Raw genomic sequence first — 20,987 nt, 5'->3', positions numbered from 1 at the left:
ATATAGTCATGTTATTTATTATGCATATATTTGTAAATATATGGTTTTGCTTATGTTAAAAATGGAAAAGAAAAAAACAAAAAATGAATAAAAATTGTTTCTTTAAGGGGATGCAACAGGTGAAGGGAGCAGAAATGGAGGCTAGAATTCACTAAAAAATGACTTGTTTCATCATTTTGACTTAGAATTGTTGTATTTGTGACTTTAGAATCAGGTATGGGGACTTCCCTGGCAATCTAGAGACTAGGACTCCTTGCTTCCACTGTGAGGGGGCATGGGTTCAATCCCAGGTTAGGGAACAAAGATTCCACATCTCATGCGGTATGGCCAAAAACTGATATAATTTTTTTTAATCAGGTATAAAGACACTCATTATTATTTACTGGAATTCTCACTCTCTGCTAATGCCCTTGCTTTAAGTTCCACTTAAGTGCGCATCTTTATCACATTTTGTTAAGGAAAATGTTCTTCCCTTTAACCCATGCCATGAAGATGTCATTGCCTGCTCCATTCACTATTCTGAGAATGGTTTTCCCTTCCTGCCTGTTTGGGTGGGGGTTGGGGGGAGCCTAACAGTGTAGAGAGCTACATCCTGATCCCTTTTTGACTTGTGTTATTCCTGAAAGGGATTGGGTGTTAAAATCCTTTGGGTTTAATTGAGTGTTAAATTATTAACACTCTCTTATTTGGCTGTGCTGGGTCTTTGTTGTTTTGTACTCCTGGCTTTCTCTAGGTGCAGAGAGCAGGAGCTACTCTTGGTTATGGTGCCCAGGCTTCTCCTTGTCGTGGCTTCTCTTGTTGCGGAGCACTGGGTCCAGGCTCATGGGCTTCAGTAGTTGCGTGTTTGCTCCGGGGCATGTGGGATCTTCCTGGACCAGGGATGGAAGCCATGTTCCCTGGTCAGCACTAGAGTGAAATCTCTCCTTCTCCAACTGGAGCAGTAGGGCTTCTATTCAATCAGTTCACATCCATCATGGTGTTAACTCCATAAGGACTCCCAGACAAACAGAAACAAGTGCATAGGTTAACAGTATTTATGGAAGACATTTTTATTGATATCTTGGATTAGATATTACCCTGGGTTCCTGCTGCCCCTTGTGCTTCCCTCTGAAACATCATCTTCCTCACTACACTTTTCCCACCCATGTCTGTCTTCCTCACCAGACTGCGAGTGAACTGAAGGCGGTGATGGTCCCGAATTACCTCTGTCTCTTAGCCTTGACAGTATAGATTATGTGGGTGTGCATGCATGCTAAGTCGCTTCAGTTGTGTCTAACTGTTTGTGACCTTATGGACTGTAGCCCGCCAGGTTCCTCTGTCCATGGGATTCTTCAGGCAAGAATACTTGAGTGGGTTGCCATGCCCTGCTTCAAGGGATCTTGTTGGCCCAAGGATTGAACCCGTGTCTCTTATGTCTCCTGCATTGGCAGGCAGATTCTTTACCACTAGCACCACCTGGGAAGCCCACTATATAGATTAATACTTCCCGGATGCTCAGTAAAGACTTCTTAAATGAATGGACAAATGAAAAAAATGATATTCAGCAGCTTGATGCTTACCATGGATGTGGAAACCACCACCATCCATTGCACCCCTGGGAAGACTTGGACCAAACCTTGAGAACTACTATCAGAAACTCTGCCCAATGGAATGATGCCTTGTCAGAGGTTATAATGAGATACAATATTCATACAGAGCAGAACTGTATAAAGCCTAAATATATAGTTTAATTGTAAAGAAAATACTCATGTCACCATCACTCAGGAGAGAATGAAACATTGACAACACCTCATAAGCCCCCCGGCAGCCCTCTCTGAGAACAACCCTCTCCCTCTCTTGCAGAAATAACCATGATTTTGATGTTTGCAATAAATATACCTTCTCTTTTCTTCATAGTTAATGACATCTGTGTGCATTGGTAAAAAATGTATTTAGCTTTGCCTGTCTTTAAGCTTTATACAACTGAAATCATATCCCATGTGTCCTTTTGAGTTGTGATTCTTTCAATACTGTGAGATTCTTCTAGGTTGTTGCATGTATACATAATTCCTTCATGTTTTATTGGCATATAGTATTACATTTTAGGAACATTTCACAAACTGGGGAAATGCTGCTGTTGCTAGATCATAGAATATGTGTGTCTTCAACATCATAAGAGAATGATAAAGTGTTTTCCAAAATGGCTGTACCAGTTAGCATTCCCACTCTCCATGTATGAGAGCTCCATCCATCCACATCCTAGCCAACCCGGGTATCATCAGACTTTGGCATTTTAGCCAGTCTGATTGGTTTCTAGTGGCAACTATTTGCTATTGTAATTTACACTTCTATTACTAAAGAGCTTGAGCACATTTTCTTATTTTTATTGGACATTTGTTTATTCCCTTTAGTGCAGTTTTTTGCTCTAGCAGTATTTTTTTTTATGGCTTGACTACCTGTTTTAAAAATTGATTTGATTTTCTGTATATCCTGGCTATGAATCTTGAGTCTTTTTGTTGGTAATATACATAAGAAATAACTTCTTTTGTTCTGTAGCCTGGCTTTCCAGTCTGTTTGTGGTGCCTTTGGATGAATAGAAATTTTACATTTTAAAGTCAAATTTATGTTTTTTTTTCTACATTTAGAGTTTTAAAAATCTTACTTAAGAAATACTTTCCTTCTCCAAGATCAGGACTATAGTCTCCTACACAGTTGTATAGTTCTGCCTTTCTTATTTAGGTTGAGATTGATTTTTGTGTGTGTTTGAGGTAAGAGACAAATTTCATCTTTTGACATGTGGATATCTGATAGTTCTAATACTATCATACACTGATCTACAGTGTTATTTATATATCAATTGCCCATATATTCAAGGGTCTGTTTCTGGGCTCTCTGCTGTTTTTCATTGATCTACGTGTCTATCTATGTCTTAATAACTACTTTGTGTGCATTGCTGTCTTTATTCTTACTTTAGACCTATTATGTTAAAAAAATCTAATTGATACTTTTCAGAAGATGCTTTACATACTGTATCTGACATTCTTATTTCTTTCCACAAAAGGATTGATTTCATTACTTAGCTTTTCATTAATTTTGGAAAGGGAAGCTCCAATACTGCATTTTTGGTCCTGCTATAAGTCATTCTTTCCTTCAAAAAAGATTTTTTATGGCATTCTCTCTTCTTAACACACAGGTATCTTGGATGCAGGATTAACTATATCTACGGATCAAAGGTCCTCAGAATACCCTAGGTCTTGAGGACATGATATTTTGGTGATGGTTGCTTTGACATCCTTGTTCCTTAGCGTGTAGATGAGAGGGTTGAGGACAGGTGTGAGAATAGCAAACACCACGTTGCCCACGATGTGGAAGTCGAGGGGCACGTCAGCCCTGTAGGCCACGTAGGCTATGGCAATGGATGAGTAGTAGGTGCCAACCACCAGGAGGTGGGAGCTGCAGGTGGAGAAGGCTTTGGAGCATCCTTCTCGGGAGCCGATGCGAAGCACTGAGGCCAGGATGTGAGCTTAGGAGAGAAGCACCAGGAGAAGGGGCAGGAAGGACACCACCATGGCGATGCAGAAGCCCATGAGGGTCTGGGGGGTGGTGTCAGAGCAGGAGGCCTGGACCACAGCTAAATGGTCACAGAAGCAGCTGTATATGTAAACAGTGCTGTCAAAAGCCATGTGGGAGGTCTGCACCACTGCTGGGATGGGCAGAAGGAGGGCGGTGAGCCAGGCACTGGCTGCCAGGGCAGCATTTGTCTGCGGGGTCATGAGCACAGGGTAATGCAGTGGGGCAGCAGATAGCCACATAGCGGTCATAGGCCATGACCACCAGGATGAAGGCTTCAGAGCAGGAGAAGCTGTGGAAGAGGTACATCTGCAAGAAGCAGGCAGAGAAGCTGAGGTAGTGGTCTCCAAGTAAGAGGAGGGATAGCATCTTGGGGACAGTGGTTGTGGTGAAGAGGATGTCCAGGGCTGAGAGGTTGATCAGGAAGAAGCACATGGGCTTATGGAGTCTGGGCTCTATCACCACGGCCACCAAGATCAGGGCATTACCCACCAGGATAAGCAGGTAGAAGGACAAGAAGATGAAGAAGACAGGGAGGAAGAAGACATCCTGTAGAGAGGGGATGCCCACCAGGTAGAAGATGGGTGAAGAGTCTTTTGATCCATTACAGGCTGTGGATACATGGTGGGAGAGAGCTATATGCCAGGGAGACAGGCAGTCAGAGCATCTGGAAACTAGATAAAACAGAAGTTTGGAAGGAGAATTCTGTATAGTTCACTCTACGATTGCAATCCAAATCATTTATGACTGAGTTTAGAGGACTGGGGCTATCATTCTTCCATCTTAACTCACAATTTTCTCCTTCCTTCTTCCATAATGTATTTAGTAAGTACCTACAGTGCACAAGGCTGTGAGAAGGTAAATAAGGTGCATAAGGGCCCTGCCTTTACAAGGCTTAAATTCTAGTAGAAGGATGGTAGGTTTAAAAGCAAACCACATAGGCGTTCCCTGCTGGTCCAGTGGTTAAGACTCTGTACTCCCAATGCAGAGAGCCTGAATTTAATCCCTGGTCAGGGGACTAGATCCCACATACTGCAACGAAGATTCCCTATGTGGCAACTGAGACCCAGAAGAGACAAATTAATAAATAAATAGTTTTTAAAAGCCAATCACATGGTTAATTACTAGTTACAGCTATGATAAGTGCCTTGAAAGAGCTTCTGTTCCTTCTCTGCTCCACGTCCCACAGTATCTTTTGAGCATCAGGTCTTAGATGATCGCATAAGATTTCCTACGTCATTGCTTCTTCTTTTGCTCTTGTTTCAAGTTCTACTAAGTGACATCACTCTACCACATCACTAGAAAGAGCTGATTTTTCCAATATTTTTTGCAGCATGCTGCTTGCCTAGGCTACTCATTACCCAGGGAAGGGCTCCCCTTTCATTTTCCGGGTTCAGAAACTCTGCCAGTTTCTCACCCTGCCAAGTTCTCTGGGTGCTCTCTCTCTCATGTTTCAGTGATGGGAAGGACCCATGCCTTCAGAGGGACTGCCCTCTTCCTGATGGAGCCCAAGCTGACGGTGTGTCTTCTCCTCCTTCAGGGTCTGTCAGCATCCTTCCTCCTGGCTGCCACTGCCCAGCCAGTGTTGTATTTAGCTCTTTGATGCCAACTGTGGCGTGGGCTCCTCCAAATATCAGCTGAGAAGACACAAGGAGCTGTCATGAGAGCTAGAAAGGACCCAGAGAACTGAAAACTGTAGCTGCCCAAATAGAAAAACCTCACACTGTAGGTTGTTCATTAAATGTGCGCTGAGGTCAATTCAGGGACTGCTGAGGCAATTTTGGCTCATCCCTACTTCAGGATGAGCCTCTAATGAGCAGTCCAGGTAGTTTTATGTTTACAACTCCATCACTGCTGTTTGAACTCTATTGATGTCATCAAGCAACTGTCCTTGAAATTCTTAGGAACAACAGCTACTTTCTTTCTTTTCTAAAACAAATGCAAATCAGACTAGCTACAAACACCCTTCATGTCCTATAATCATAGAGTGTCAGACTGGAACAAAAAGTTTTTTAAATCTTCATTTCCAACCCATTTCCCCTACCCCACACTTCTTGCCCACCTTTAAAAAATTCACTAGTTTGCTCTGTGATGGATTTGGATTGTACAGTCTGGCTTCTAGATTTGGAAGTGGGGACTGGCAACTACTTTGTCTAAAATGAGCTTGGGAAGGACAACTGTCCTGTGTGTGTGCTCCTGGAAAGAGAATCTCAGAGGTCACACCAAGGACCTGGCAAGAGACTGACCCGATTGTCTCCATGTTAAAGGGTTCACTCTCAGTTAACCAGAACCCTGGTCCAACAAGAAGGGTCACCAGGTTTTTTTCACAACTGAAGAACTGCAGACTGCACTGCCCTGGACATTTCTGCCCTCCGGGAAGCATCTGTGGCTGCTGGTCCTGGGTGAGGCAGAGCAGGGGATTGGAGGGGCAGAAAGGCAGGGAGCCAAAGCCAGAGGGGCCCTAAGGGAGCCATAAAGTCAAGTTCCCTTTCCCCTTGCAGATGGAGAGAGGGATGCTGAGACCCCAAAGGAGAGGTGGCATGTGGTTTTTCACACCAACTGGTGCTGGACTGTCCAACAGGCAGACTAGGCATATGCTGGGCCACCAGCCAAGCAGGGGCATCAAGAATACTTTTGGAAAGAATTTAACATTTAATCTTTCAAAGCACAATTCAGCTGGTGATCTTAGGAAATATCTAATTAGCTGGACTTTCTTACACTATTTTGCAGGTTAGGGTTCTCATTTTGTTTTGGATTTCACACTACATCTGAGTGATGCAGTCCTGTGCTTAGGATCTTTTGTTGCTGTTCTTAATCACTCAGTCCTGTCCGACTCTGCAACTCCGTGGTCTGTAGCCCACCAGGTTCCTCTGTTCATGGGATTTCCCAGGCAAGAATACTGGAGTGGCTTGCCATTTCCTTCTCTAGGAGATCTTCCTGATCTAGGAATCGAACCTGCATCTCCTGCATTGCAGGCGAATTCTTTACCGCTGAGCCACTAGGACCTAATAGGTACTATTTCCCAGGGCACAGAACTTGCCCTAGCAGGTCCTCCCTGTTGGGATTGTCTAGGAGAATGTTACAGTGCAGGTGGGGACAGGGAAGGGTAGAGAATCACCAAGGATCCAACCTTATGCTTTGCTTCATGTGCATCATCTTCTCCCATCATCCAACCCTGCCAGGGAGTAGTTGTTCCCTTCAGCATATGAGAAACTGAGGGTTGGAACAAGACCCTTGTTTAAGGCAATGGTTGGTGAGGGGTAAGAGCACAGGTAATTCTGGAGCCAGCCTGCTGTAGAAGAACCCTGCCTTTAGCAACCAGAAGTCCTGGCTCCTGGACCAGCTCTGCCACTCACTTCTTGTGACTCTGGTGTATGGCTGTTAGCATAACCGATGCCATCTTGGCCCCTTTCAGTGTCTCCTGTCCTTCCACTGACCCTAACCAGGATTGTACTATGCAGTAAACCACTTCTCTGTCATCAAGGGCTTTGTAGTTAACAGATATTGTTTAATAATGAGGATCATGTGGCCTCTATGCTGTTAGTCCCCAAACAATGCTGAAAATCTTCTGTGATGTACTCCTGGCACTCACAAGACCAGTCATCCATTCATTAATCTTGATTTAGGAATGCATATCCTGTCTCCAAGCACTTACCCCCATGCCCTAGATTGACTATAAAATTGTCCCAGTGGCCCCTCCATGGTGCATAGTGCAGCTATGAATGCTTCCAGATTGTTGTCTGCTTGATCCTGATAAGTTACCCTATAATAAAACCATCTTGTAAGTTACCCTATAATAAAAAGATCCATTGATCATATGGAGCTGCCTGCCTCATTTTACAGTCTCAGAATGCCTTCTCAATTTGGCAGGTACTTTTCATTCCCTCCATCCTCCAACACTTGGTTTTATCATCTGTGTAGTGATGGGTTTAGAGGAAAAGAACTCTGAGGGGTTTCTAATCTGATGAACCCTTTTCCGAGTGTCCGCTCTGTGTCTGGCAGACCGCATGTCACATGGTCCATGACCCAAAGGGAGAGGGCGAGGGAGAGGGCTCTCCCAGCTAGTGAGCACCTGCTACCAGCCAGAGGCTTTATCTGCAGCGTGTCCTGAGGGCCTTAGTGGTCAAGTGTGTGCACTGTGAGTCAGAAAGGACCGGATTCCCATCCCAGCTCCTAACTGCAGCTCATTTCCTTCATCTGTGACCCCTGGGGTTGCTGAGTCCTGCAGAGAGAATGCTTAAGCAATGCTACACAAGAACCTGGAACCACTATAAACTCCAAGTGGGCTACTGTCTCCAATGTTACTGCTGCCATCAGCCTTGCTTTCCCATGGAAGGCCTTGACCAGGACGATTTGAATCCCACCTCTGAGCACACAGACTGGACAGGGTATGTGGTCCAAGGCCCCACAGCCCACATACACCCAGCAAACCTGGCTCCTGGGTGCCTGCCTGTTGTGCACGTCCAGCTAGTCTTCCGGATCCCTGGTCCCAGTTCTATCCCTCCCTCCCACATCCTTGCCCTGTCTCCACACTGTGGTCTATGCTGAGCTCTGGCACGTCACCCCCAGCTCACTCACCTGCCAAGTCCTGTCTACCTTGATGCCTCTCGTGGTGTCCCCTATGTGTCTTCCAACCTGGCTGGCAGAGAAGAGCCTGGTAGCAGATGGGCTGTGGCTAATTAAACCCCTAACTCTCCCTTTCGGCCAGGCCTGCGGGAGTACTCTCCCTCGAGGCAGGGCTCCTTTGGGGCACTGAGCCTCCTACTCACCCAGGATTGGCTTCTTTATGTTGGGATGGGATTTACCTCTGAGATTTGCTGATAACGAGAACAACATTGTTAATAGCCCTCATGGGTTCCAGAACTTTACAACTAATGGGACAGCTTTTACTGACATTATTCCATTTGGTCCCCAGAACAGCCAAGGGAGACAGGCAGGTCAAGAGGAGGAAACTGAGGTCCAGAGAAGTGAAATGACTTACTGATGCTTATGCTAATGTTTAGTATTAAAGCTATATGGCAGACCCAGGACTTCATCCCCAGAACCATACTCTGCATATGGGTCAGGGCAGAGGGTCTAAATAGGGTCCTGGGTTTGAATACCAATTCTAATATATTTTGGCTATGGTTGGGAAGATATCCTAGAGAAGGGATAGGCTACCCACTGCAGTATTCTTGGGCTTCCCTGGTGGCTCAGACAGTAAAAATCTGCCTGCAATGCGGGAGACCTGGGTTCAATCTCTGGGTTGGGAAGATCCCCTGGAGGAGGGCATGGCAACCCACCCCAGGATTCCTGCCTGGAGAATCCCCATGGATGGAAGAGCCCAAAGGGCTAATCCACGGGGTCACAAAGAGTCAGACACAACTGAGTGACTAAGCACAGCATGTCACTTTAGGCAAGTTACTTGAACTCTGAGTCTGAGTTTCTCTGTCTATAAAATGGAACATAACAATATTACCCATCTCATAGCGTTTTTGAGAGGATTTAAAGAAATAATTTAAATTGAAGAAAGCAGGGGAAACCACTAGACCATTCAGGTATGACCTAAATCAAATCCCTTATGATTATACAGTGGAAGTAAGAAATAGATCTGATAGACAGAGTGCCTGATAAACTATGGACAAAGGTTCATGACATCGTACAGAGGACAGGAATCAAGACCATCCCAAAGGAAAAGAAATGCAAAAAAGCAAAATGGCTGTCTAAGGAGACCTTACAAATAGCTGTGAAAAGAAGAGAAGTGAAAAGCAAAAGAGAAAAGGAAAGATAAACCCATTTGAATGCAGAGTTCCAAACAATAGCAAGGAGAGATATGAAAGCCTTCCTCAGTGATCAGTGCAAAGAAATAGAGGAAAACAATAGAATGAGAAAGACTACAGATCTCTTCAAGAAAATTAGAGATACCAAGGGAACATTTCATGCAAAGATGGGCTCAATAAAGGACAGAAATGGTATGGACCTAACAGAAGCAGAAGATATTAAGAAGAGGTGACAAGAATACACAGAAGAACTGTACAAAAAAGATCTTCACGACCCAGATAATCACGATGGTGTGATCACTGACCTAGAGCCAGACATCCTGGAATGTGAAGTCAAGTGGACCTTAGAAAGCATCACTACGAATAAAGCTGGTGGAGGTGATGGAATTCCTGTTGAGCTATTTCAAATCCTAAAAGATGATGCTGTGAAAATGCTGCACTCAATATGCCAGCAAATTTGGAAAACTCAGCAGTGGCCACAGGACTGGAAAGGTCAGTTTTCATTCTAATCCCAAAGAAAGACAATGCCAAAGAATGCTCAAACTACCACACAATTGCACTCATCTCTCACGCTAGTAAAGTAATACTGAAAATTCTCCAAGCCAGGCTTCAGCAATATGTGAACTGTGAACTTCCAGATGTTCAAGCTGGTCTTAGAAAAGGCAGAGGAAGGGGCAGTCCTAAGATGGTGGAGGAATAGGATGGGGAGACCACTTTTTCACCCACAAATTCATCAAAAGAACATTTAAACGCTGAGTAAATTCCACAAAACAACTTCTGAATGCCAGCAGAGGACATTAGACACCCAGAAAAGCAGCCCAATGTCTTCAAAAGGAGGTAGGAAAAAATATAAAAGACAAAAAAAGAGACAAAAGAGGGAGGGATGGAGCTCCGTCCTGGGAAGGGAGTCTTAAAAAGAGAGAAGTTTCCAAACATTAGGAAACACTCTCACTGCCGAGTCTGTGGCGAGCCTTGGAAGCACAGAGGGCAAAATAACAGGGAGGAAAAATAAATAATTAAAATCCACAGATTACGAGCCCAACGGTAACTCCCCCAGAGGAGAAGCAGCGCAGACGCATGCACGCACCACTAGCAAGCAGGGGCTGGGCAGGGAGGTGCAAATGCCCTGAGGGCAATCTGAGGGAACTAACTTGGGCTAGCAAACCAGACTGTGGGATAGCTACCACGTGCAAAGCCAGCCCTAACCTAAGACACTGCCAGGGCCACGCACTGAACAAAGGACTGAACAGAGATAGCTGCCTGCATATCATCCTCCTCCGGTGACAGGCAGCCAGAGCCAGAAGGGGGCAATCGCAGCCCCAGAGAGACATTATCTACCAAACTGCAAGCAGGCTTCTTTGCTAACTAAGACTTCTTGGGGTTCTGAACAGTCAACATCTGCCTGAGGAGGTGCGCCAGTTGTACACCCAGAAAACCATGCAGCAGGGACAGGGAAGGCGATAAGTCGCAGCAACCACGCTCGCCAAACACCTCATCACCTGAGCTGCTCCGACCTGGGAAGGGCACAAAACGCAGGCCCAACCAAGTCTGCACCTCTGAGGACTACCCAGGTGCCTGAACCTGAGCGGCTTAGACCTGGGAGGTGCATGCAGCCCAGGGCCGGCCTCCAACGGTTCCTGGTGGAGCAACCTAGAGCCTAAGCAGTGTGGGCAGGGAGGGTACACGCGCAGTGAGCAGGGGCAGGCCCAGTGTGGCTGAAGCACTGCAAGCACATGCCAGAGTTATTTGTTTGCAGTGTCCTCCCTCCCCACAGCACGACTGAACAAGTGAGCCTAAAAGAAAGTGTCCACCACCACCCCATTTGTGTCAGGGAAGAAATCAGACACTGAAGAGACCGGCAAACAGAAGAAGCTAAAACAGAGGGAACCGCCTTGGAAGTGACAGATGCAATAGATTAAAACCCTGTCGTTAGTACCGACTACATGGGAAGGGTCCTATAGATCTTGAGAAATATAAGCTGAACCAAGGAACTATCCGAAAATGAACTGACCCCACAATACCCACAACAACACCAGAGAAAGTCCTGCTACTGCTACTGCTAAGTCACTTCAGTCGTGTCCGACTCTGTGCGATCCCATAGACGGCAGCCCACCAGGCTCCCCTGTCCCTGGGATTCTCCAGGCAAGAACACTGGAGTGGGTTGCCATTTCCTTCTCCAATGCATGAAAGTGAAAAGTGAAAGTGAAGTAGCTCAGTCGTGTCTGACCCTCAGCGACCCCATGGACTGCAGCCTTCCAGGCTCCTCTATCCATGGGATTTTCCAGGCAGGAGTACTGGAGTGGGTGCCATTGCCTTCTCTGTCACAAAACCTAGCCAGACCTAATACCATGGCCCTAGCCCTTGCCCTCGGCAATGGTTCACACCCTGAAGAGTGGCTTCTCTCTGGATCCTAACAAACAGAAAGTCCTAAATATATTTTTGCTATTTTTTACTATCATTCTTTTTTTTTTTTACATTTTTTTAATTTTAAGTCCTCTATTACTCCTTGAATTTTCACTTTTATAACCTACTATTACTTTGCAAAAAAAAAGACCCTATCTTTTAAAAACAAACTTCGTATATATATTTTTTTTGTTTAATAATTTTTGTGACTTTTTTTTCTCTTTCTTTTTTTTCCCTTCTTTTCTTTAATATTGTATTTTAGAAATTCCAAACTCTACTCTAGATTTTTAATTTGTGCTTTTTGGTATTTGTTATCAATTTTATACCTTTAAGAACCCAATCTTCAGTACCCATTTTTACTTGGGAGCGAGATTACTGGCTTGACTGTTCTCTCCCCCTTTGGACTCTCCTTTTTCTCCACCAGGTCGCCTCTGTCCCCTCCCTACCCCCTCTCTTCTCTACCCAACTCTGTGAATCTCTGTGTGTTCCAGACAGAGAACACTTAGGGAACTGATTACTGGCTGGATCTGTCTCTCTCCTTTTGATTCCCCCCCTGTTATCCTCCTGATCACCTCTGTCTCCTTCCTCCCTCTTCTCTTCTCTGTATAACTCCATGAACATCTCTGAGCGGTCCAGTTGTGGAGTGCACATAAGGAAGTGATTACTGGCTAGCGTGCTCTCTCCTCTATTGATTCCATCTCATCTCATTCAGGTCACCTCTAACTCCCTCTTCCCTCTTCTCTTCTCCATGTAACTCTGTGAACCTCTATGGGTGTCCCTCACTGTGAAGAAACTTTTCATCTTTAACCTAGATGTTTTATCAATGGTGCTGTATAGGAGAAGTCTTGAGACTACTGTAAAAATAAGACTGAAAACTAGAAGTAGGAGGCTTAAGTCCAAACCCTGAGAACACCAGAGAACTCCTGACTCCAGGGAAAATTAATTGACAGGAGCTCATCAAATGCCTCCATACCTACACGGAACCAAGCACAACCCAAGGGCCAACAAGTTCCAGAGCAAGACATACTATGCAAATTCTCCAGCAACACAAGAACACAGCCCTGAGCTCCAATATACAGGTTGCCCAAAGTTACTCCAAAACCATTGACATCTCATAACTCATTACTGGACACTTCATTGCACTCTAGAGAGAAGAAATCCAGCTCCACCCACCAAAACACCGACACAAGCTTCCCTAACCAGGAAACCTTGACAAGCCACCTGTACAACCCCACCCACAGTGAGTAAACTCCACAATAAAGAGAACTCCACAAACCGCCAGAAAACAGAAAGGCCACCCCAAACTCAGCAATATAAACAAGATGAAGAGACAGAGGAATACCCAGCAGGTAAAGGAACAGGATAAATGCTCACCAAACCAAACAAAAGAGGAAGAGATAGGGAATCTACATGATAAAGAATTCCAAATAATGATAGTGAAAATGATCCAAAATTTTGAAATCAAAATGGAATCACAGATAAATAGCCTGGAGACAAGGATTGAGAAGATGCAAGAAAGGTTTAACAAGGACCTAGAAGAAATAAAAAAGAGTCAATATATAATGAATAATGGAATAAATGAGATCAAAAACACTCTGGAGGCAACAAATAGTAGAATAACAGAGGCAGAAGATAGGATTCGTGAATTAGAAACTAATACAATTATGTAAAGTTTAAAAATAAAATAAAATAAATAAAAAAAAAGAAGATACAATGGTAGAAATAAATGAATCAGAGAGGAAAAAAGAAAAATGAATTAAAAGAAATGAGGACAATCTCAGAGACCTTCAGGACAGTGTTAAACGCCCCAAAATTCGAATCACAGGTGTCCCAGAAGAAGAAGACAAAAAGACCATGAGAAATACTTGAGGAGATAATCATTGAAAACTTCCCTAAAATGGGGAAGGAAATAATCACCAAAGTCCAAGAAACCCAGAGAGTCCCAAACAGGACAAACCCAATGTGAAACACCCCAAGACACATATTAATCAAATTAACAAAGATCAAACACAAAGAACAAATATTAAAAGCAGCAAGGGAAAAACAACAAATAACACACAAGGGGATTCCCATAAGGATAACAGCTGATATTTCAATAGAAACTCTTCAGGCCAGGAGGGAATGGCAAGACATGCTTAAAGTGATGAAATAAAATAACCTACAGCCCAGATTACTGTACCCAGCAAGGACCTCATTCAAATATGAAGGAGAAATCAAAAGCTTTACAGACAAGCAAAAGCTGAGAGAATTCAGCACCATCAAACCAGCTCTCCAACAAATGCTAAAGGAGGTTCTCTAGACAGGAAACACAAAAAGGGTGTATAAACTCAAACCCAAAACAATAAATTAAATGGCAACAGGATCATACTTATCAATAATTACCTTAAAAGTAAATGGGTTGAATGCCCCAACCAAAAGACAAAGACTGGCTGAATGGATACAAAAACAAAATCCCTATATATGTTGTCTACAAGAGACCCACCTCAAAACAGGGGACACATACAGACTGAAAGTGAAGGACTGGAAAAAGATATTCCATCCAAATATAGACCAAAAGAAAGCAGGAGTAGCAATACTCATATCAGATAAAATAGACTTTAAAACAAAGGCTGTGAAAAGAGACAAAGAAGGACACTACATAATGATCAAAGGATCAATCCAAGAAGAAGATTTAATAATTATAAATATATATGCACCCAACACAGGAGCACCGCAATATGTAAGACAAATGCTAACAAGTATGAAAGGGGAAATTAACAATAACACAATAATAGTGGGAGACTTTGATACCCCACTCACACCTATGGATAGATCAACTAAACATAAAATTAACAAGGAAACACAAACTTTAAATGGTACAATAGACCAATTAGACTTAATTGATATCTATAGGACATTTCACCCCAAAACAATGAATTTTACCTTTTTCTCAAGCACACATGGAACCTTCTCCAGGATAGATCACATCCTGGGCCATAAATCTAGCCTTGGTAAATTTAAAAAAATTGAAATCATTCCAAGCATCTTTTCTGACAACAATGCAGTAAGATTAGATCTCAATTACAGGAGAAAAACTATTAAAAATTCCAACATATGGAGGCTGAACAACACGCTGCTGAATAACCAACAAATCACAGAAGAAATCAAAAAATAAATCAACATATGCATAGAAATGAATGAAGATGAAAACACAACAACCCAAAACCTGTGGGACACTGTAAAAGCAGTGCTAAGGGGAAAGTTCATAGCAACACAGGCATACCTCAAGAAACAAGAAAAAAGTCAAATGAATAATCTGACTCTACAACCTAAAGCAACTAGAAAAGGAAGAAATGAAGAACCCCAGGGTTGGTAGAAGGAAAGAAATCTTAAAAATTGGGGCAGAAATAAATGCAAAAGAAACAAAAGAGACCATAGCAAAAATCAACAAAGCCAAAAGCTGGTTCTTTGAAAGGATAAATAAAATTGACAAACCATTAGCCAGACTCATCAAGAAACAAAGGGAGAAAAATCAAATCAATAAAATTGGAAATGAAAATGGAGAGATCACAACAGACAACACAGAAATACAAAGGATTATCAGACTACTATCAGCAATTATATGCCAATAAAATGGACAACGTGGAAGAAATGGACAAATTCTTAGAAAAGTACAACTTTCCAAAACTGAACCAGGAAGAAATAGAAAATCTTAACAGACCCATCACAAGCACAGAAATTGAAACTGCAATCAGAAATCTTCCAGCAAACAAAAGCCCAGGTCCAGACGGCTTCACAGCTGAATTCTACCAAAAATTTAGAGAAAAGCTAACATCTATCCTACTCAAACTCTTACAGAAATTTCAGAGGAAGGTAAACTCCCAAACTCATTCTATGAGACCACCATCACCCTAATACCAAAACCTGACAAAGATGCCACAAAAAAAGAAAACTACAGGCCAATATCACTGATGAACATAGATGCAAAAATCCTTAACAAAATTCTAGCAATCAGAATCCAACAACACATTAAAAAGATCATACACCAGGATCAAGTGGGCTTTATCCCAGGGATGCAAGGATTCTTCAATATCTACAAATCAATCAATGTAATATACCACATTAACAAATTGAAAAATAAAATCCATATGATTATCTCAATAGATGCAGAGAAAGCCTTTGACAAAATTCAACATCCATTTATGATAAAAACTCTCCAGAAAGCAGGAATAGAAGGAACATACCTCAACATAATAAAAGCTATATATGACAAACCCACAAGCAAACATTATCCTCAATGGTGAAAAATTGAAAGCATTTCCTCTAAAGTCAGGAACAAGACAAAGGTGCCCACTTTCACCACTACTATTCAACATAGTTTTGGAAGTTTTGGCCACAGCAATCAGAGCAGAAAAAGAAATAAAAGGAATCCAAATTGGAAAAGAAGAAGTAAAACTCTCACTGTTTGCAGATGACATGATCCTCTACATAGAAAACCCTAAAGACTCCACCAGAAAATTACTAGAGCTAATCAATGAATATAGTAAAGTTGCAGGATATAAAATCAACACCCAGAAATCCCTTGCATTCCTATACACTAATAATGAGAAAATAGAAAGAGAAATTAAAGAAACAATTCCATTCACTATTGCAACGAAAAGAATAAAATACTTAGGAATATATCTACCTAAAGAAACTAAAGACCTATATATAGAAAACTATAAAACACTGGTGAAAGAAATCAAAGAGGACACTAATAGATGGAGAAATATACCATGTTCATGGATCAGAGGAATCAATACAGTGAAAATGAGTATACTACCCAAAGCAATCTATAGATTCAATGCAATCCCTATCAAGCTACCAACGGTATTTTTCAGAGAGCTAGAACAAATAATTTCACAATTTGTATGGAAATACAAAAAACCTCAAATAGCCAAAGCAATCTTGAGAAAGAAGAATGGAACCGGAGGAATCAACCTGCCTGACTTCAGGCTCTACTACAAAGCCACAGTCATCAAGACAGTATGGTACTGGCACAAAGATAGGAATATAGATCAGTGGAACAAAATAGAAAGCCCAGAGATAAATCCACACACCTATGGACACCTTATCTTTGACAAAGGAGGCAAGAATATACAATGGATTAAAGACAATCTCTTTAACAAGTGGTGCTGGGAAATCTGGTCAACCACTTGTAAAAGAATGAAACTAGAACACTTTCTAACACCATACACCAAAATGAACTCAAAATGGATTAAAGATCTAAATGTAAGGCCAGAAACTATAAAACTACTAGAGGAGAACATAGGCAAAACACTCTCCGACATACATCACAGCAGGATCCTCTATGACCCACTTCCCAGAATATTGGAAATAAAAGCAAAAATAAACAAATGGGACCTAATTAAAATTAAAAGCTTCTGCACATCAAAGGAAACTATTAGCAAGGCAAAAAGACAGCCTTCAGAATGGGAGAAAATAATAGCAAATGAAGCAACTGACAAACAACTAATCTCAAAAATATACAAGCAACTCCTACAGCTCAATTCCAGAAAAATAAACGACCCAATCAAAAAGTGGGCCAAAAAACTAAATAGACATTTCTCCAAAGAAGACATACAGATGGCTAACAAACACATGAAAAGATGCTCAACATCACTCATTATCAGAGAAATGCAAATCAAAACCACAATGAGGTACCATTTCACGCCAGTCAGAATGGCTGCGATCCAAAAGTCTACAAGCAATAGATGCTGGAGAGGGTGTGGGGAAAAGGGAACCCTCTTACACTGTTGGTGGGAATGCAAACTAGTACAGCCACTATGGAGAACAGTGTGGAGATTCCTTAAAAAAACCGGAAATAGAACTGCCTTATAACCCAGCAATCCCACTGCTGGGCATACACAGCGAGGAAACCAGAATTGAAAGAGACAAATGTACCCAAATGTTCATCACAACACTGTTTATAATAGCCAGGACATGGAAGCAACCTAGATGTCCATCAGCAGATGAATGGATAAGAAAGCCGTGGTACATATACATAATGGATTATTACTCAGCCATTAAAAGAATACATTTGAATCATTCTAATGAGGTGGATGAAACTGGAGCCTATGATACAGAGTGAAGTAAGCTAGAAAGAAAAACACCAATACAGTATATTAACACATATATATGGAATTTAGAAAGATGGTAACGAAAACCCTGTATGCGAGACAGCGAAAGAGACACTGATGTATAGAACAGTCTTTTGGACTCTGTGGGAGAGGGAGAGGGTGGGATGATTTGGGAGAATGGCATTGAAACATGTATAGTATCATATATGAAACGAATTGCCAGTCCAAGTTTGAAGCATAATACTGGTTGCTTAGGGCTGGTGCACTGGGACGACCCAAAGGGATGGTACGGGGATGGAGGAAGGAGGGGGGTTCAGGATGGGGAACACATGTATACCTGTGGTGGATTCATGTTGATGTATGGCAAAACCAATACAATATTGTAAAAAAAAAAAAACAAAAAACCAATATTGTAAAGTAATTAACCTCCAATTAATTTAAATAAATTTATATTTTTTTAAAAAAGGCAGAGGAAGCAGAGATTAAATTACCAACGTTCGTTGGATCATGGAAAAAGCAAGAGAGTTCCAGAGAAACATCTATTTCTGCTTTATTGACTATGCCAAAGCCTTTGGCTGTGTGGATCATCAGAAACTATGGAAAATTCTGAAAGAGTTGGGAATACCAGACCACCTGACCTGCCTGTTGAGAAACCTGTATGCAGGTCAGGAAGCAACAGTTAGAACTGGACATGGAACAACAGACTGGTTCCAAATAGGAAAGGAATACGTCAAGGCTGTATATTGTCACCCTGCTTATTTAACTTCTATGCAGAGTACATCATGAGAAACGCTGGGCTGGATGAAGCACAAGCTGGAATCAAGATTGCCAGGAGAAATATCAATAACCTCAGATATGCAGATGACACCACCCTTATGGCAGAAAGCTAAGAAGAACTAAAGAGCCTCTTGATGAAAGTGAAAGAGGAGAGTGAAAAAGTTGGCTTAAAGCTCAACATTCAGAAAACTAAGATCATGGCATCTAGTTCCATCACTTCATGACAAATAGATGGGGAAACAGTAGAAACAGTGGCTGACTTTATTTTCTTGGGCTCCAAAATCACTGCAGATGGTGACTGCAGCCATGAAATTAAAAGATGCTTACTCCTTGGACGAAAAGTTATGACCAACCTAGACAGCATATTCAAAAGCAGAGACATTACTTTGCCAACAAAGGTCCATCTAGTTAAGGCTATGGTTTTTCCTGTGGTCATGTATGGATGTGAGAGTTGGACTATAAAGAAAGCTGAGTGCTGAAAAATTGATGCTTTTGAACTGTGGTGTTGGAGAAGACTCTTGAGAGTCCGTTGGACTGCAAGGAGATCCAACCAGTCCATCCTAAAAGAAAACAGTCCTGAATATTCACTGGAAAGACTGATGTTGAAGCTGAAACTCCAATACTTTGACCACCTGATGTGAAGAATTGACCCATTTGAAATGACCCTGATGCTGGGAAAGATTGAAGGCAGGAGAAAAAGAGGATGAGGTGGTTGGATGGCATCACTGAGTCAATGGACATGAGTTTGGGTAAACTCCAGGAGTTGGTGATGGACAGGGAGGCCTGGTGTGCTGTGGTCCATGGGGTCGCAGAGTCAGACATGACTGAGTGACTGAACTGAACTGAATGAGATAATAGACATAGGGTATTTGGGGTGAAACACAATTATGTGAAAATTACTCCAGGAGTTTTGTTTGCATTTTCTAGCAATACCCAGGGAGAGGCTGCCTGCATACATTCAGTTTCCCAGGGGACTAGTGATGTTCATCTACTGCAGGGGAAGATGCACTTTTCATGGGCTCTTAGGGTCTCTAGATGCCTAACAGCTGGCTTTATAGATACTGTACTTCTATAGGATGTCAACAGCTGGCACCAAAGCTTAGACTGCTTAGTACCCAGTAGTTGGTTTGTTCTACTTATAAAGTTACTCTCTTATTCCCTTTCCCCCAAAAAGGAAAGCAATGAGGGTCAGGGTTAGCACAGCTATCTTAGGGTACATGTGTGTGAGTTGTTAGCAGCCAGCACTCAGCTCCTAGAGGACAGACCACTGTGTACTCCAGTCTATCCCTTGAACCTCTCAGATTCATTCACTTTTTAAAAAGTTTTTCTAACGTGGACCATTTTAAAAGTCTTTATTGAGTTTGTTATAATATTGTTTATTTTTTTTATGTTTTGGTTTTTTGCCTGTGAGGCATGTGGGATTTTAGGCTCCCCCACCAGGGATTGGAGAAGGAAATGGCAACCCACTCCAGTACTCTTGCCTGGAAAATGCCATGGACAGAGGAGCCTGGCGAGCTACAGTCCATGCGGCCGCAAAGAGTTGGACACGACTGAGCGACTTCACTTCACCAGGGATTGAACCCACATCCCCTGCACTGGAAGGCAAAGTCTTGGCAACTGGACCACCAGGAAAGTCCTAGATTCATTGACTTCACAAAGTCACTCCATTTGGACATAGGGTTTCCAGAATTCTGACTGGTCACATTTTCGAGGGAAATTTCCAAGAAAAAGATTAGTTGAATTAACGGCTGCCCCTGCTGCTGCAGTCAGTCCCAAGGCTCCAGGCAATCCTCTCCTTCTCCCTCCTCTTTCACCCACTCTAGCTCCCCTTCCCCTTTTCCTTCACATTCAATCATTTCGGTGGATCTAGATGGAGTCCCTTCTAGCATGATCCAGATCCTCGTCCATGTCAGTTCTGAACCCCTGGTTGCTATGCCTCTTCATGCTATGGTTGTTTTTATGGCCCACTAAGAGTTAGAGTTGGCAGAAATAAGAAATGCTTACTTGCCTGAGTGCCAACCTCCCAGTCCCCATTATGGAAGAGCAGTTTTCCTTCCTCCTGAAGATCTCGGTAAACTGCCCTTGTAAACAAGGTAACTCCTTTTTATGACTGCTGATCTACTCTCACAGTGAGCTTAAAATGACCAGGCAGAAGTTGTAGCTTTAAATTTAGTGAGATTTATCCAAGGAGCGGTGGCTGTGTGGGCGCAGGAGGGCCGAGAGGAGCCACTCCACGTTCAAGGTCAGGAGGGGTGGCGGTGAGGAGACACCCCTTGTTCAAGGTAAGGAGCAGGGGCTGCGCTTTGCTGGAGCAGCCATGAAGAGATACCCCACGTCCAAGGTAAGAGAAACCCAAGTAAGACGGTAGGTGTTGCAAGAGGGCATCAGAGGGCAGATACAC

The 20,987-nt window shown here is 42.7% G+C and overlaps 1 pseudogene; it reads right to left on the bottom strand.

Moving 5' to 3' along the window:
- Positions 1-1,353: 1,353 nt before the first annotated feature.
- On the bottom strand, positions 1,354-4,263 carry LOC102414992 (annotated as a pseudogene).
- Positions 4,264-20,987: the final 16,724 nt, after the last annotated feature.

The sequence above is a fragment of the Bubalus bubalis genome, chromosome 16 (genome assembly GCF_019923935.1).
Source record: "Bubalus bubalis isolate 160015118507 breed Murrah chromosome 16, NDDB_SH_1, whole genome shotgun sequence".
Classification (NCBI taxonomy): Eukaryota; Metazoa; Chordata; class Mammalia; order Artiodactyla; family Bovidae; genus Bubalus; species Bubalus bubalis.
This window is presented reverse-complemented; position numbering and strand designations above follow the sequence as displayed.